Source organism: Mercenaria mercenaria, chromosome 18, assembly GCF_021730395.1.
Source record: "Mercenaria mercenaria strain notata chromosome 18, MADL_Memer_1, whole genome shotgun sequence".
Classification (NCBI taxonomy): domain Eukaryota; kingdom Metazoa; phylum Mollusca; class Bivalvia; order Venerida; family Veneridae; genus Mercenaria; species Mercenaria mercenaria.
The window spans coordinates 24,094,349-24,110,732 of NC_069378.1; the positions used below are offsets into that span (position 1 = coordinate 24,094,349).

The 16,384-nt window shown below is 35.3% G+C and overlaps 1 pseudogene; it reads left to right on the forward strand.

Annotated features, from left to right (window-relative positions):
- Positions 1–5,576: 5,576 nt before the first annotated feature.
- LOC128550516 (uncharacterized) lies at positions 5,577–12,383 on the forward strand (annotated as a pseudogene).
- The last annotated feature ends 4,001 nt before the right edge of the window (positions 12,384–16,384 follow it).

Here is a 16,384-nt window from a genome sequence, read left to right on the forward strand (position 1 = left end):
ACACGAAGACACGACAAAAGAAGGGCGACAACTCGAAGTTTTAATACCCGCCGACACGAAAAGTGATTAATACAAAAGTTCGTGCGTTCGCCTCTGAAATTTCGTTATTTTGCCTTCAATGTTTCGTTACTTCGTGTATTTGCCTCGAAAGTCGAAATGCGAACACATGATAAATAAGCATTATGTCAACCTTTCATGTTTTCGTTATTTCGACATTTCACCTCGCCGACACGAACACACGAAATGGCAGAAATCAGCCACTATCAAAGGCTTTACTGATGTCAAAAAAGACTGCTCGAATTTTTAGGCCCTCGTCCAGTGATTTGCACAAGATATCATATATGTATGTAAGTTGATTCACTGTTGAAACTCCTGAAATAAAACCAGATTGGACTTGGGTAAAAAATCAATGTCTCTCAGGTGGTTGAAGATGTATTTAAAGATCAGGCGTTCAAAAACCTTATCAAGTGTATTTAGTAGAGAGGTAGGGCGATAGTTGTTTGAAGGTGAAGCATCACAGTTTTTAAATATCGCACAAATATTAGCTTCTTTTCAAATACGTGGTACTGTGAAGGGATTCGTTAAAAAGGTCACAGAGAGGTACTGATAGTTCACGCGAAGTTTCTTAAAGGATTCTATTACTAACACCGTCTGGGCCAGTAGCATTAACAACATCTAGTGACTTGAGGATATCTTCCATTTCACTTGGGGTCAGAATGATTTCGCTGAGAAATGGTGTCGGAGATGGTAAGCCAAGGTCAGGTGCTTGTCTATTGCCGTCATCGATAAATGTTTGTTCCTGTAAATAGTCATTGAGTTTATTTGCCTTTTCAAAGTCAGAGAATGAGATTTGAAGTGTAATGTGGTGTTTTAATGGCGGGATAGAGTTATTTTCAGGTTTAGAAATAAAGGACTTTTGAGTTTTCCACTAGCCTTTGGATGACAGAGAACCAGTTTTAAGACAACTTTGAAAAGTGCTGAGATTTTGCCTCACGAATTAACAGAACTGTATTATTTTTAATTTTTACTAAACTCCTGCCACTGGTAAATAGACTGAGATGATTTTGCTTTTTGGTATGCCCTTTTACGTTTACGGATAAATGTTCTGTCGCTGGTCATCCATGGAACATCAACTGGGGGAACTTCAACAATCTTGGTTGGGACGTTATCTTTTGCAAAAGATACGATAGTAGAAGTTACATTTTCGGCATATATGTTGATATCGTTATCTTTACATTGGTTCCAGTCATTATTGCTCAAATCGTCAAGCAATTTGTCGTAGTTCCCACAGTCATAGTTTCAGATAAGCCTGGTAAAACATTTCATCTTAGGTTTTCTGAATTTCAGAATACCGTCAGGACAGTGATATCGTTGATATTGTTAGAGGAAGTGTTCACCTACTCTTGATTGGATAACGTTATCTTTGGTGGATACAAAAAAAATGAGATCGATAGGGATTTCAAAGTCTTCAGTGAAAATAGTTGGTTCATCGATTATTTGCTGTAGATTGTATTGTTATGTTATAGTAAGAATTTTACGAGAATTATTTGCATTGAAGGCATTATAGATAAAGTCGCCTATGATGAAAATATCAGATATGTTGGACTCTACTGCTAGACCAATAGAATCTTCGATAAGGTTGTTTGTAATACTATCTACATTTGGAGGGCGACAGAAAAGACCAAAGAGGATATGTTTGTTGTTACAGAGTTACTCGAGCCATGTTATTCGAGCCATATACTTCCCACTCGATTCAGTTCAAGATCAGGTCTGCGCTTATAGTGTAAATTGTCCTTTACAGGGTTTATAACACGGAATGGTTTTTGTTGAGCTGTGCTAAGTAATTCGGGTACCAAGTCTGTTCCAGAGACATATAGACGTAGAAATAGGATGTGGAAAAAGTTCATGGTGCAAAATGAAATAAACAAGAGGGCCATGATGGCCCTATATCGCTCACCTGTTATCATTGCATTTGAGGACAAGAAAGTCCTCAGAAAAAATATCTAAATCCAAAGGACAGGAACAACAAAGGGAAGAATTTAAACAAAAAGAAAAAAAATTCTTACAAGGTATAGATGTGTCAAAATACACCTAAAAATTGGAGGTACCATCCATGTTGTACCACAGAAAAGTGGTCTCGGTTTTTCCCTACGGCCAATAATAAAAAAAGTTACTAAAAATAAGCTATTTATAGTAACGAAAAAAGGGAAGTAATTAAAAAAATATATATATTGTAAAAGTGAACAAAAGAAAGATCTGCCAAATAAATCTGTTGACATAAATGAAATTTCAGATCAGTATCTTCATTAGTTACGGAGATATACCCATTTTAATTTTAAATAAAGGGAGGCAATTTGACATAAAATCAGTCCATAGTTATCTACCCTGATTGTCTCACTCCAACTAATAACAATAATGAAATTTCAAATACGTCCTATAAGTACTTACTGATATAAATCCATTTTGATTACAATCAGGGGAGGTAATCAGATATAAAATAACTCTGGAACCTACATTGGATCTGATTTGTCATGGAATTCAAGATTTGTTGTTGTTGAAGACATTTTGGACGTTTGTATCAAATAAAACCATAAATGAAGTCTGTACATGGCTGCAAAAGCCCAAACAGCCAATTTTGGACCTTTAAGGAGCCATAACTCTGGAACCCATGATGGAATCTGGCCAGTTCAAGAAAGGAAGCAAGATCTTGTAGTGATACAAGTTGTGTGCAAGTTTGGTTAAAATCAAATCATAAATGAAGCTACTATTGTGCAGACAAGGTCAAAATAGCTTATTTTGGCCCTTTCAGGGGCCATAACATTGGAACCCATCATGGGATCTGGCCGGTTCAAGGAAGGATTCGAGATCTTATGGTGACACAAGTTTTGTGCAAGTTTGATTAAATTCAAATCATAAATGAAGCTGCTATTGTGCAGACAAGCTCAAAATAGCTAATTCTGGCCCTTTCAGGGGCCATAACTCTTGAACTCATGAAGGAATCTGGCAAGTTCAAGAAAAGAACCAAGATCTTATGTTGATACAAGTTGTGTGCCAGTTTGGTAAAAATCAAATCATAAATGAAGCTGCTATTATGCAGACAAGGTCAAAATAGCTAATTTTGGTCCTTTCAGGGGCCATAACTCTGGAACCCATAATGGGATCTGGCCAGTTCAAGAAAGGAACCGTAATCTTATGGTGATACAAGTTGTGTGCAAGTTTGGTTAAAATAAACTCATGAATGAAGCTGCTATTGTGCAGACAAGGTCAAAATAGCTAATTCTGACCCTTTTATGGGCCATAACTCTGGAACCCATGACGGAATCTGGCCAGTTCAAGAAAGGAACCAAGATCTTATGTTGATACAAGTTGTGTGCCAGTTTGGTAAAAATCAAATCATAAATAAAGCTGCTATTATGCAGACAAGGTCAAAATAGCTAATTTTGGCCCTTTCAGGGGCCATAACTCTGGAACCCATAATGGGATCTGGCCAGTTCAAGATAGGAACCGTAATCTTATGGTGATACAAGTTGTGTGCAAGTTTGATTAAAATAAACTCATGAATGAAGCTGCTATTGTGCAGACAAGGTCAAAATAGCTAATTCTGACCCTTTTATGGGCCATAACTCTGGAACCCATGACGGAATCTGGCAAGTTCAAGAAAGGAACCAAGATCTTATGTTGATACAAGTTGTGTGCCAGTTTGGTAAAAATCAAATCATAAATAAAGCTGCTATTGTGCAGACAAAGTCAAAATAGCTAATTTTGGCCCTTTCAGGGGCCATAACTCTGGAACCCATCATGGGATCTGGCCAGTTCAAGAAAGGAACCGTGATCTTATGGTGATACAAGTTGTCTGCAAGTTTGGTTAAAATAAAATCATAAATGAAACCACTATCGTGCAGACAAGAAATTGTTGACGCACGCACGGACGCACGCACGGACGGACAGACGACGGACGAAGGGTGATCACAAAAGCTCACCTTGTCACTATGTGACAGGTGAGCTAAAAATGAAAGTGTGTAACTGTGACAAATAAAAAAAAAGCAGAATGAATATATGTGGACATGCAGGGAGTGATATGAAAGAGTATTTTCTTGTATAAGATAAACATTAACTTTCTGAAGATTCAAGGTGCAACTATGATTGAAATTATAATGTAATAATACCTTTTTTTATACATTAATGAAGCGTTTTATTTGACACTGGTAACTACATCTTTCTGAGACTATGTGTCATGAACAAAACTCGGATCCCAATCTCACAGGTCAAGGTCACTCTCGAAGGTCAAAGTTCAGTAGTGTTTATTTCCTGTTTGATCCATAACTTGTATTTTGTAACAAATATGTGATAAAGTGATAGGGTACAAGTTGACAAAATATATAAATTTTAAGATATGCCACAAAACAGGTACACAACACATAACCTCAGTTGTGGCCTAATCGAGGACAATCATCATTTCTTCTTTGTTTGTCCACGTTATATTCAACAAAGAGCAGAACTCATAGACACTTTGTCCCCAATTTCTTCTATTGATCTTCACACTTTACTTAATGGAGACGTCTCGAAAGACTTTCAAACTAATGTAATGATACTTAATGCAGTATTTAGGTTTATTGATCGTAGCGATCGTTTTCGTTAGGTACATTCTTCCTCAGCTGGACTAGTACTAAACTTCATTGTTTTGGCTTCTAAAAAGGCGCATTGTTTCCTATTGAACTCTCTTCGATAAGTCTGGAATCCTAAACTATCTCAATATTTTTTTTTTATTCTTATTCTTTTTTGCTGCTTAAATTTCTTAAACTCTTTATCACACCTGTTTTACTTCTGTTATATATCAATGACACTTATCAATGAAAAGCTTGTCTTACTTTTCATTATCCTAATTCCATAATGAAATATACTATACCTTATTTTTTTCTACTTTACTGTTTATTCAAATAAGATATCAACTTTAAAACTTTTTCAACTTTTAAACTGAATGAAATGATAATCCGCCATTGATGTAAATGTTTTTGTTGTTATTTAGGGAGAGGAACTATATAAGTTCTCTTTCGTTCTTATCCCTTTCGTATTTGTATTAAATATGTATACCTGTAAAAATTTAAATTGATGTATTTTCGAAATAAATATGTTTAAACTAACCTCAGATCCCCTTCCTAAATTCCAGTTTGTTTAGTTCTGCCCATTGTTTTCTCGTTTGGGGCAAACCCATTATTTTATCTGGGAACCAAACGCCGCTCTTCATGGAATTAGACGCCTCAACCCGTGTATCATTGAAGGTTCCATGTTCACCGCCGTTTGAATACATCTGCGGATGTCTCTAAATCGCTTTTTGTACTTTTAGCATGTGTAAATGTTGAGTTCTGCTCAACCCGGGGCTAGAGGGCGTGGACGGTAGCATGCATTTCCACTACCGTCCATGAACAGACTCAATCAAACCGAGCCTGCAACATTTTCGTTTTTGTCGTGTTGAGAGACCTGTGAAGTTTCCACTTTTTTTATTGTACTTATTTATCAATACAACTAAATCACTGTCCTGTAAGCTGTACGGCCGTAAATGTTTAGACACTTCCGAGATGGCGGACGCTGAAAGTCAACACAGGTAGGTGTTCCAGTTTTTCATTGATAACATGTTTCTTTAACACTTTTAACGGCCACACTTATAGCAAATGACAACGGAATAACATGTTCCTCCTATCTAAAATTTGTTGATTTCATTGTTTCTCGAATTATTTTGACGCAAAATGTGCCAATTTGATGAAATTAAAATCGAATCGAGGAACGCACATTATTTTCGGTCGTATCTTATTCAATAATCATATCTGTTTGAATATTTCTGTGGTATTTTGAAGCTTTTTACCGGTTCTTTACGATGGTAATGTTTGATTTTACGTAATATATCTGGAAATATAAAACTTTTTACGATTTTTAAATTGTCAATACAACCGCATAGACTATACCAACATATTCACGATGAGCGGTGTAGACACGTTTTTTTTGTGAACGGTTTATACATAGAATTAAGCGAAAAAACTGAACGGTGTAGATACAAGTTTTGAATGGTGTTCATACTGATATCAATACATTGTTTTCTATTACAGGGTTATGCCATTCACGTGTTATTACTGTTGCTTCAAGGGAGACTTTGATAGGGTTGTTGAACGATGCACATAACTCCACTCCAATCAAATTTTGAAAATAAGACGTATAGAAATAAATGACAGAAATGGTAGAAAAGGTCTAAGAACTCTAAATTTTAATATCATCCCGGACATTTTAAAATCAACTAATAAACAAATTTTGCCTTCATATCAGCATGGAACTCCAAACATTGAAATCATTGACATCGACATTGATGAAGAGGATTTCGGACTCTTGATTTATCGTTAGAAGAACCTTGTAACAGCCCTTTTTTAAAAAGAACAAAAACTTCAACCCCTCATTAAATTGCCCAAGAAACTCCTAAAGATAATGAAATGCTTTTTACAGCATCATTACTTGAAGAAGACATGACTGAATGTTCAGTTGACGAGGATGATCCGGAAATGATAAATGAAATTAACCGGACTTTGCCTGATGTTATCAAATCTCTAAGAGATATCGACTAGCTTCAAAGTTGGTTGTCTTTTCACCAAATGATAAAAGAGGGTCGTTTCCCACTTGAAAATATTGCATTTCACTTATTCATGGATGTCTGTAAATTTTATTCGCTGGGAAACACAGCTTCAAAGCGTTTCAGTCCTGTAGTTAAACGCTTCTGGAGAATAGGATACTGTTTATTTCACGGTAAGTGGCTACATTTTATGAGTGGGCCTAAAAACTTAGGACAAAAGTTTATAAATCCTGACGAAGAGATATAAGCTGAGAATGCAGAGATAAATTTTGCAGTACCGAATACAGCTACAGTTGGAAATCGTAATAAGCTGTTCAATGAAGATGACGTCAAAACAGGCCTACTTATACCGATGATAGATAAAATGGCATCTCAAACTAGAGTTGATAAAACATATAAACTATGTGTAGACGGTAAGAAAATCAATGCTGGGAAAAGTAAAGAACACGGAAATATCGACTTGTTTGGGTTCGAAAAGCCACCGACACTATCAGACAGGAGAGCTACATTAGAAGGAGAAACTTTGTTATTGAAATCGGTAGCTGATATTTTAGACGTTATGTCTATATGTCAGAAGTCTAAGCTGAAACAGATACCCGAGAACGAAACAAAACATTTAATTCAATTATTGATAGGAGTTGTAAGAGTAGGTGGAGAGAAATTGCATACACTAAGAAGCACGAAAGTGAGTAAAGAGCTAATGTTGGAAAAACTGAAAAAAACAGAATGGACCTGATTGGCGAAAATCAAAATTTGTGTTTGTAATAAGCTCATTGGAAACAGATTTGTATTACGTGTCAAACTGCATTAACGAGTTGCTTGATATTGTTGACGAAATAGGATTTATAGTAGCTACTTTACGAGATGCAGAGAAGTTGTATGCTAAAGAAAGAAGCGTATCATTTCATTTACAGATGAATTATATCCACATTTCCAGCACATCTGAAGGAAATGGTTATGTAGAACCGAGACATTAAACAGCTGAGTGATGAATGGCATGCAATACGTAATTCTGCAAAAGTAACAGGAAGTTCTTTGAATAATGCTCTTGGATTAGGCTCAATAAAACAGCAACTGGAGCACTTAGACAAAGTATTCTATAAAAAAGAACCAAAACAGGTCTCTAGTGATGTACAATTAAAAATGAAATATGGTTCTGAACAGGAGATAAACGCAATTGCTACTTTAGTAAGCAAGGTTCTACCAGTATTCGAACCATCACTCATTTATGTGGAAGAAGGATGCTGTAAGAAGACTATAGGAACTGAACCAAATAAAGTTCCAATTGCTGTCAGTCCTGATGGAAGCATCAGAAACAGTGCAGATAGCACAGCGTCCTTCGGCGTTGAATGCAAATGTCCTTATCCTGGGAAAAATTTACTACCCCAGTATACTATGAAATCCCGAAATACTACGTCACTCAGGTTTTGGCAGAGATGTTTGTTATAGATTGTAACGCACTATATTTTATTTGCTATTCGAAGGATTCATCTACAGTCTTTCACGTTCAGTTTTGCCCTGATCTATGGAGTGACCTTGAAAACGAGACGGTAGCCATATATGGACAAAAACATGCAATAAGACCTGCAAAGAAATCAAACAGAGATTTTGCAATAAATGAAAAAATTGATAAATTTGTAAAGGAGAATGTGAAATTTGTTGCAGAATTTCCATCTATTTTGGGCCAAGAGTATAAAATAAAAACAAGTGAAGTATACTGTATCCATACAAAATTGAAAAGAGAGACTGAGATCTACAGGAAACAGTTAAAAAGGCAGGCGTGTGCATTAACAGAGCATACGAATTGAGCAGAACCAGGGCGAGCGAACTTTTAGGATTCATGCTTTCTGATCTGGATCGCGAGTACAATTTAGATAGATATCATGCTGTTCCCGTTGCATATGGCTTGAAGGGTTACAGTTTACCTACGCAAACGCTCCGATATATTATTGAATACGTGTTGCGGGAATGCTGGAGTAAAGGTTTGTACATACCTATTTGCAGTTTTGATGGGCAGTGGTTTCGAATGGCCGTTAGAGACAGAAATGAAAAACCGTTGACAGTCCTTCAGCTGCAAAAAGATGTATATGCGGATGTCAAGAGAATGTCAAAAGGCCAGATCATTAAAAGCATCAGCGAACTGAACTTAGTTCAACTGCAATCAGATGCAGAACCAAAGGATATTATTGAAATTCGTAGAGAAGGAACAAAAGTCATTCTCGCAAATGGAAATAAATCTGCAAGGATAGTGATGACACCAACTCTGATACAATTACTGAAAAGATCGTTTGATGCTGAAGAAAGTAAACCAGATGAAAATGAACCAGACAATGTAAAGGCTGATGTCGTTATTAGTGCATTACCAGAAAAATATGTTAATGAAATAGAGGAAGATTTACTAGATGAAGTTGCGGTTTTAGCATCGACAGTGATGGGAGGAAATTATGAAATCGAAACTGGAAATGCAGATCTTGAACATGTAAACGCATTGTTCGATGAACCTTCAAGTCAATCAGATGACACTGTTATGTCAGTTGATATAATACCTGAAAATGTACATCACTCCACTGGAGAAGCAACAGTGTCGGAACCTGTTTCAAATTCCGAAGACTCGTTTTTAAAATCGCTCAACATACAAGAACATTTAGAATTAATGTTATTTGAATTGCAATCGAAAAACATAAATCTTGAAATCAGTTTAGCTGAATTAACCTCAAAATTGAAAACTGCAAAGATAATAAATAAATCGTTTACGAAAAATCAAGTAGTTACACTGATCTCACCGTTGTCTGGCATTTTAAAAAGTAAATGTTTTAAATGCAATGTCTCGCAACCAAAGTACAAACTTACAAATATACTGTCCGAAATATTTGGAGATGGTTCAATGATACAACAAAAACCTATCCGAAAGGTGAAAGTACTACTGAGTCTTAAAAGCTTGGCCCGAAAGGCTGTCCCGAAACTGCCAAAGACAATTCTAAATTGTGTTTATGCACAGCATATCTACCCTGATGCTCTACAAAGGTGGCAGAATGATTCACCATTCGGTGACAATATTCAGATAGAAGAAGTTAATAATATAACACCGGCAAAATGGTATTCAAAACCTGAATTCAACTATGTAATAGGAAGCTATCTGTTTGTTATACTTGACGCTTATCATCAAATATGTGGTTTGCGTAGAGTTTTCTGTGGTCCAGGCATGCCAAAAGCTGGCGTGTTTAGTAAACCTGTTAACATTATAGCAAAAAACAGTGATTCCAACGGTTCTGGATTAAGCATTGCGTTAGTTCGCGATATGATTGACAAACAAAGTATTGCATACGCGGTACAAACATTTTCTGAGAATGTAGAAGAAGCCCTTACTGAAATAAATGCTTGTAATGAGGCATATTTTTGCAATATCGTAAGAAATTGGTATTTATCAGAAGATGAACCAGGACTCTCTGCACTAGATAGATGTAAAGCAAGACTTGAATTCAGAAAATGGCTGTTGAATGGAGTAAGATTTGATACATTCCCACCCTATGGCTCTTATGTAAAAGATATACCTGTTGTACTTTACGAAGGATTACTTATTGGAATTGAGCACAAGTTACAACTTTATCCGTTCACAAAGGCAGGCACATACAACGTACGTGCAGTTGGGAGTCTAGATATAGAAAAAAAAGGAATTATATCCAACAGGGAAAGCCACGTTCAAAACACGCAGCCTCCCCAAAGACACACACGAACAACTCTCGCACACCATACACAAAAATGAACACAAAAGGACGAATCAAACAAATACAATAAATATAATATAAGTTTCCAGGACATTGATCCCCGTGGAACAGGAGTATTAAGACCTGACGATGTACCAATTGCCATTGGAGTAGCCATGGAACTTCTGGATGCACGGCTAGACCCAGAAAGGTAAAACTATTTCTTTGGAGAAAATTTTCAACATTGCAGATAATACCTTCACCCTATATTTATTTTCATCTCATTTTCTTTCATTTTGATATAAATACCAATCAGTGTGAGGAATCACATTATAAAAATAACCTCTAAACCAAGGTAATATTTTGAAGAACATGAATACATTTTCTACGTGAAAAGAAATGAAATTTAAACATAGCCTATATGACTAATGAAAATTATTAAATCATTGTGCAGTTGACAATAATCATCGACATCCTGTAATTACAAACACTAAGGACAATAAGAAGACTCAGTTTCTTAAAGTGTTCCATATAATCAGAAGGTGATTTTTATTGAAATCTATGTAGTTTTAGGAAACATCTATGTTGCCATATGATAGGCTATATTTTAGATTTATAGCATAAGTTGCTTCAAAATTAATTTATATTATTCCAAGATTTATTTTGGTTTAGAGATTATTTTGATCATGTGATTCCTTACAGTGACCAATGAAACTGCTTATGTTCTGTTTCAATGAAAGAGGTAGCCCAGGCAAAGGCCTGAAATGGAATTGAACTTTTCAAGGGATGCACGATTTAATGATTGAAACTAGAGCTGTCCGTAGACAGCGAGCTCGACTTTACACAGTGCTTGATTTTGAATAAGTTTTATCAGTGGAAAGTTTATAACATTTTACTAAAAGTTTGAAGTAAAAGACGCATTACTTTGTCACAATTTAGCCAGAGTCACTGGGATTGTTCTTCCTGTTGTTGACTTTGATAGTGAATTTTAGAAACTGTGTTTAAAGTTTCAGGTCAAAAGATTTGATACTGACAGATATATGACTTTATAAAGAAAACTTCGAACCAAAAGTTCTAAGTAAAAATTGGGCATAACTCTGTCAAATGCAAACAGAGTAATGGGAATTTTTTCGCAAGATTGAGATTTTAATACTTAACTGTTTGAAATTTCAAGTCAATAGTTCTGACAGTAACATTAACATTTTACTTTATAAAAACTTTAACCTGAAATTTCTAAGTTTGAGATCATTTCTACTGATTTAGACATTGATTTAAGATTCAAGTCAATACCTTTGATAGTAACAAAGATATTAAACTTTATCAATAACCTTAACCAACGCCGACGCTGAGACCGACGTAGACGCAGACGCCGTCGCCGACGAAAGAGTGACAGTAAGAGCTCTCCTTTCTTCGAAAAATCGAGCTATTTAAAAATGTTAGAAACTCATTGACAAAATTATAATGTGCGATCTGTAACTACGACTAGCCCCGGTCTATTTTATAATTGCCATTCAATGATTGACTGGATTATAGTTGAATTTTATTAACAGGGGATTTTACATGAACACATCCAGAAAAAGAGTTTACCCGTCTAAAGAAAACATGTCTGCCTGCACAACACAACAGATTATAGATGACTTGGATGAGCCTTTAAGAGACGTATCAACCATTCGTTTCAGGTATATTTATCGATTTTGAATGCGTCTGTTCCTCTTTTTTTCATCCTATTTGGAAATTTCAAGTTATTGACTGCGTAATTTAATTTGTAAGTATGTACACCAATAGCAATAATCATTAATATTTTCTTCATAACTAAAAGTCTTACCATTATATCAGTAGGTATTGCTACTTCGTTTGTTTACAATCATCTTGAACCATACACCGCTCTGGATACGGTAAGGATTACTCCATGTAAAATCATTGAAAAATATAGGTTCTGTTTTTGTTTGCGTATCTTATTGACAAATGCAATCCTCCCAGTTCGGGAGTACCACAAGGCGTCAGAGGCAAAGATACTTCCCCATGTGCGTTGTGGGTTAAACCTGGAATCTTTTAACGACTCATAGAAACTAGACTCTTTGAAGGACTCATAGAAACACTACTCTTTTAATACCTCATAGAAACTGGACTCTTTTAACAACTCATAATGTCAAAATGGTTACACAGTGGTATATGAACTTGATAAGTTTATGTGCTACCATTTTTTAAACAGTTACTTAAATACTTATACTTCATATTTACACTGATGGTTAAGTACTGATTATTAATAAATGGAAAGTAAAAATGATATAACATATAATTATGTAGTTTATCTTTTTATTAAATGTCTTATTTAGACTTCAGTATTGCAAATCATAAAAAATGTAAATAGGACAAGAAGATTTTTTTCTCTAAATCTGTATAGTACTAGCTAAAAGTTAATTGACATCTGTGACAAACTAGCTGTAATGATTTTACATATGTGTATGAAAATATATTATAGTATATCATCAACGAATACTTGAGTTTAAACATATAAAACTATGTTTTTGTATAATATCAATGAATACTTAAAATCTTGTTTTTATGTATAAGAGTTGATAAGCTAAGCTAGCAAAATCTGTAACGTACTATCAACAAATTAGTTGACAGTTGTGACAAACTTGCTTTAAAAAGAATTTTTGTCAAAATCTGTATTGAACTGTCAACAAGAGAATTATAGTAGTTGGTTGACAGCCGTGACAAAACCGCTCTATGGAATTATTTACATTTGTACATTGTGGTATATTAATGAATACTAAAAATATTGTATTAATGTATAAAAACTACTACTACTAAACAGGAAAAGAATCAGTTTAAAAATTATCATCACTGAATAATAAAAATCGTGTATTCATATGTATATGACAATTGACTAGCTAAGTCAATACAACTAAAAGGACAAAAAGATATTTTTAAATCTGTATAATACTATCAACAAGTTAATTGACGGCTGTGAACACGCTTTGATGAATTTACATACAGTATATATGTTAAAGTATGTCATCAATAATTACTAAATAAGAATGGAAGATTATTATCGAAATCTGTATTTTTTTATCAACAAGTTAATTGACATTTGTGACAAATTCGTTTTAAAGAATTTACACATAAATGTTAAAGATTGTCATCAATAAATACTGAAAATATTGTATTTATGTGTAACAATTGATTAACTACCAAATTCTGTATAGCACTTGCAATAAGTGCATTGACAGCTGATACAAAGTCGCTTAATAAGAGACTCCTTGTCAAGATCTGTTTGGTTTATGTTTGTTTTGGGTTAAACGCCGTTTTTCAACAGTATTTCAGTCATGCAACGGCGGGCAGTTAACCTAACCAGTGTTCCTGGATTCTGTACCAGTACAAACCTGTTCGCCACAAGTAACTGCCAACTACCCCACATGAATTATCAGAGGTGGAGGACGAATGATTTCAGACACAACGTCTTTTTTCAAATCGTCACGGAGAACATATGCCCCGCCCGGGGATCGAACTCGCGACCCCGCGATCGTTACACCAATGCTCTCCCTACTGAGCTAAGCGGGCGGGTCAGATCTGTTTGGTACTGCCAACATAAGTTGATTGACACCCGTAACAAACCCGATTTGATTATTTTTTTTAAATGGATTTAACATCGCACCGACACAAGATAGGTCATATGGCGACTTTCCAGCTTTAGTGGTGGAGGAAGACCCCCAGGTGCCACTCCGTGCATTATTTCATCGCGAGCGGGCACCTGGGTAGAACCACCGACCTTCCGTAAGCCAGCTGGATGGCTTCCTCACATGAAGAATTCAACGCCCCGAGTGAGGCTCGGACCCTGATCGATGAGGGGCTAGTAATTTGAAGTCAGCGACCTTAACCACTCGGCCACGGAGGTCCACCGAGTTGATTAATTATTTACATTTATATATTGTTGTATATCATTAACGAATACTAAAACTCTTGTATTCATGTATTAGACAATTTATACACCTAAACAGAAAAAGATTTTTCTTGTCAAACTCAGTATAATACTGTCAAGTTAATTGACAGCTGTGACAAATTCGCTTTAATGAAAACAGACACTTATCTGGCCATTTCTTATTATCCCCGCAAAGTTTTTAAACGGAACTATGAAGTATTCATAAATTGCAAGCGGAAATAGTTCAGCAGTCTGAATGACCTATATCTTATGAACGAAAATAACACAAAAGTCTATAAACCTGATTAAGTTCTCAGTATATTGCAAATTGCAGGCTCTATAATTAGTGGAAAAGTTAACTTTGTGATATTAATCTTTGAAAACACCATGAAATGGATGCTTATATATCATACCAGATTTATATAGCGTCCTTTTCATGATAAACACGTATAAAGGCGCTTTACAGCAACTGGAGCCACACAGGGCGAGAAATCATCCTCTACTAGTACAGACACAGAGCGATCTGACCAGAGGGACAGAGTGAGATTAGTTACTGTTACTGAACACTGTGCGTGTACACTTTACTGTTCTTCACTTAGCTGAAGTATGTAAAATCTACTTATATGTGCATGTTCAACACTTATTTTCCATCTTTGTAATTTAATATCAATGTTTATTTCCTGTAAGGGAAGTATTCCCTCACAATACAAACTAAAAATGATTATTAATTCGAAGTTACACATCGGTAAACTTTACGCTGCATATTAAAGCTTCAGGCCTCACCAAATTAAAAAGTTGTTCATCGGATTTGCCGCTCGTATATTTTCAGAAACACAAAAAAAAATATTTTTTTTTTGTTTTTTGCTTGCTCGCCTCATTGAAAAAAATCAATCTAAAAATTTTTGGTGCGCTACTTTTTACGGACGTAAAAGTGTATAAGTGGTTATAATTCCAGTCCCAGGTTGTTTTAAAACGGATTTTAATCAAAATAAATACATACTACGCACACATCGTCTATGATAAATCATAACACTTACATTTAGTTGCATTAAAGTTATTTCCCCTTTACTGGTTGAGGACCACCAAATCCGGACGACCACCAAACCGGACAGTTTCGTAGCTGCTAAAGTTTGCTGTATTTTTAGAAATCTTTTATAAGGCAAACACACATTTGATTTTTTAACAATGATGTGGAATTATATCTGACAAAAATAACTTATTGAGGAGGAAATTTCATTTTTTGATTTCGTCATTCATAATGAAGCAAGAAACTATCATGGGGGATTTGGAAATCCGCACTGTATTTCTTACTATCATATAGCAGTTTTCCAAACCAAAAAATCTGAATAAAATTTATATCTTTCAGGCCAATAATGAAGACTTTGACTCGTTTTTACATTACATAGCAAAATGTCATCAGTACAGAGGTTCCCATAAGTTGTAAAAAAAAACTGTCCAGATATATGGTTCTGCCAAGCAGTGAAAGTAAGTAGTTTAGTTGACCCTACATTCGGCCCTGGAAAGGGCATTAATCATTCGTTAGGGGTAAACAAATGAAGTCTGCTTCTTGAGGGTGCACCTAACTATGTTCATGTGAAATTTCACAGTTGTAATGAAGGAAATAAAAGAGAAAATGGTGAAAAACCTCTAAAAGTGTCCGGTTGGTGGCCCCCGACCAGTATGCAGTTACGCCATTTTCTTCAAATGTTATCCAAATTGCAAAAAATCGATTTATTTCAATGAAAACTGGATGAAGAAAACCATACTAATTTGTTTGATAACATCAATCTACATTATTTTGGTAAGGGTAAATACTTATTGATGCATGTCACTTATCTGTTTTCTGTTTTTCCTGTCCAAATTATCAGCATTTGCATACGAAAGTTGGTGGGGTAAGGAATTTACATTACGAGTTGTTTTCAGAACAGTTCCGATTTTCAAATTTTCCAATCATTTAGTAAACTAATGTTAATGCACGTTAATCCCCATTTCAGACCTTAATTGAGACTTTGTTTCAACAAATTTAATGTGTTATGAAAGTTTAAAAGTTAGAAAAAGAGCTGTACATAAGACATAATCTGATAATGATCGACGTTTCTGAGTCAGAGCTTTGCCCGTAAAAGGGGCATAATAGTCAGAAGC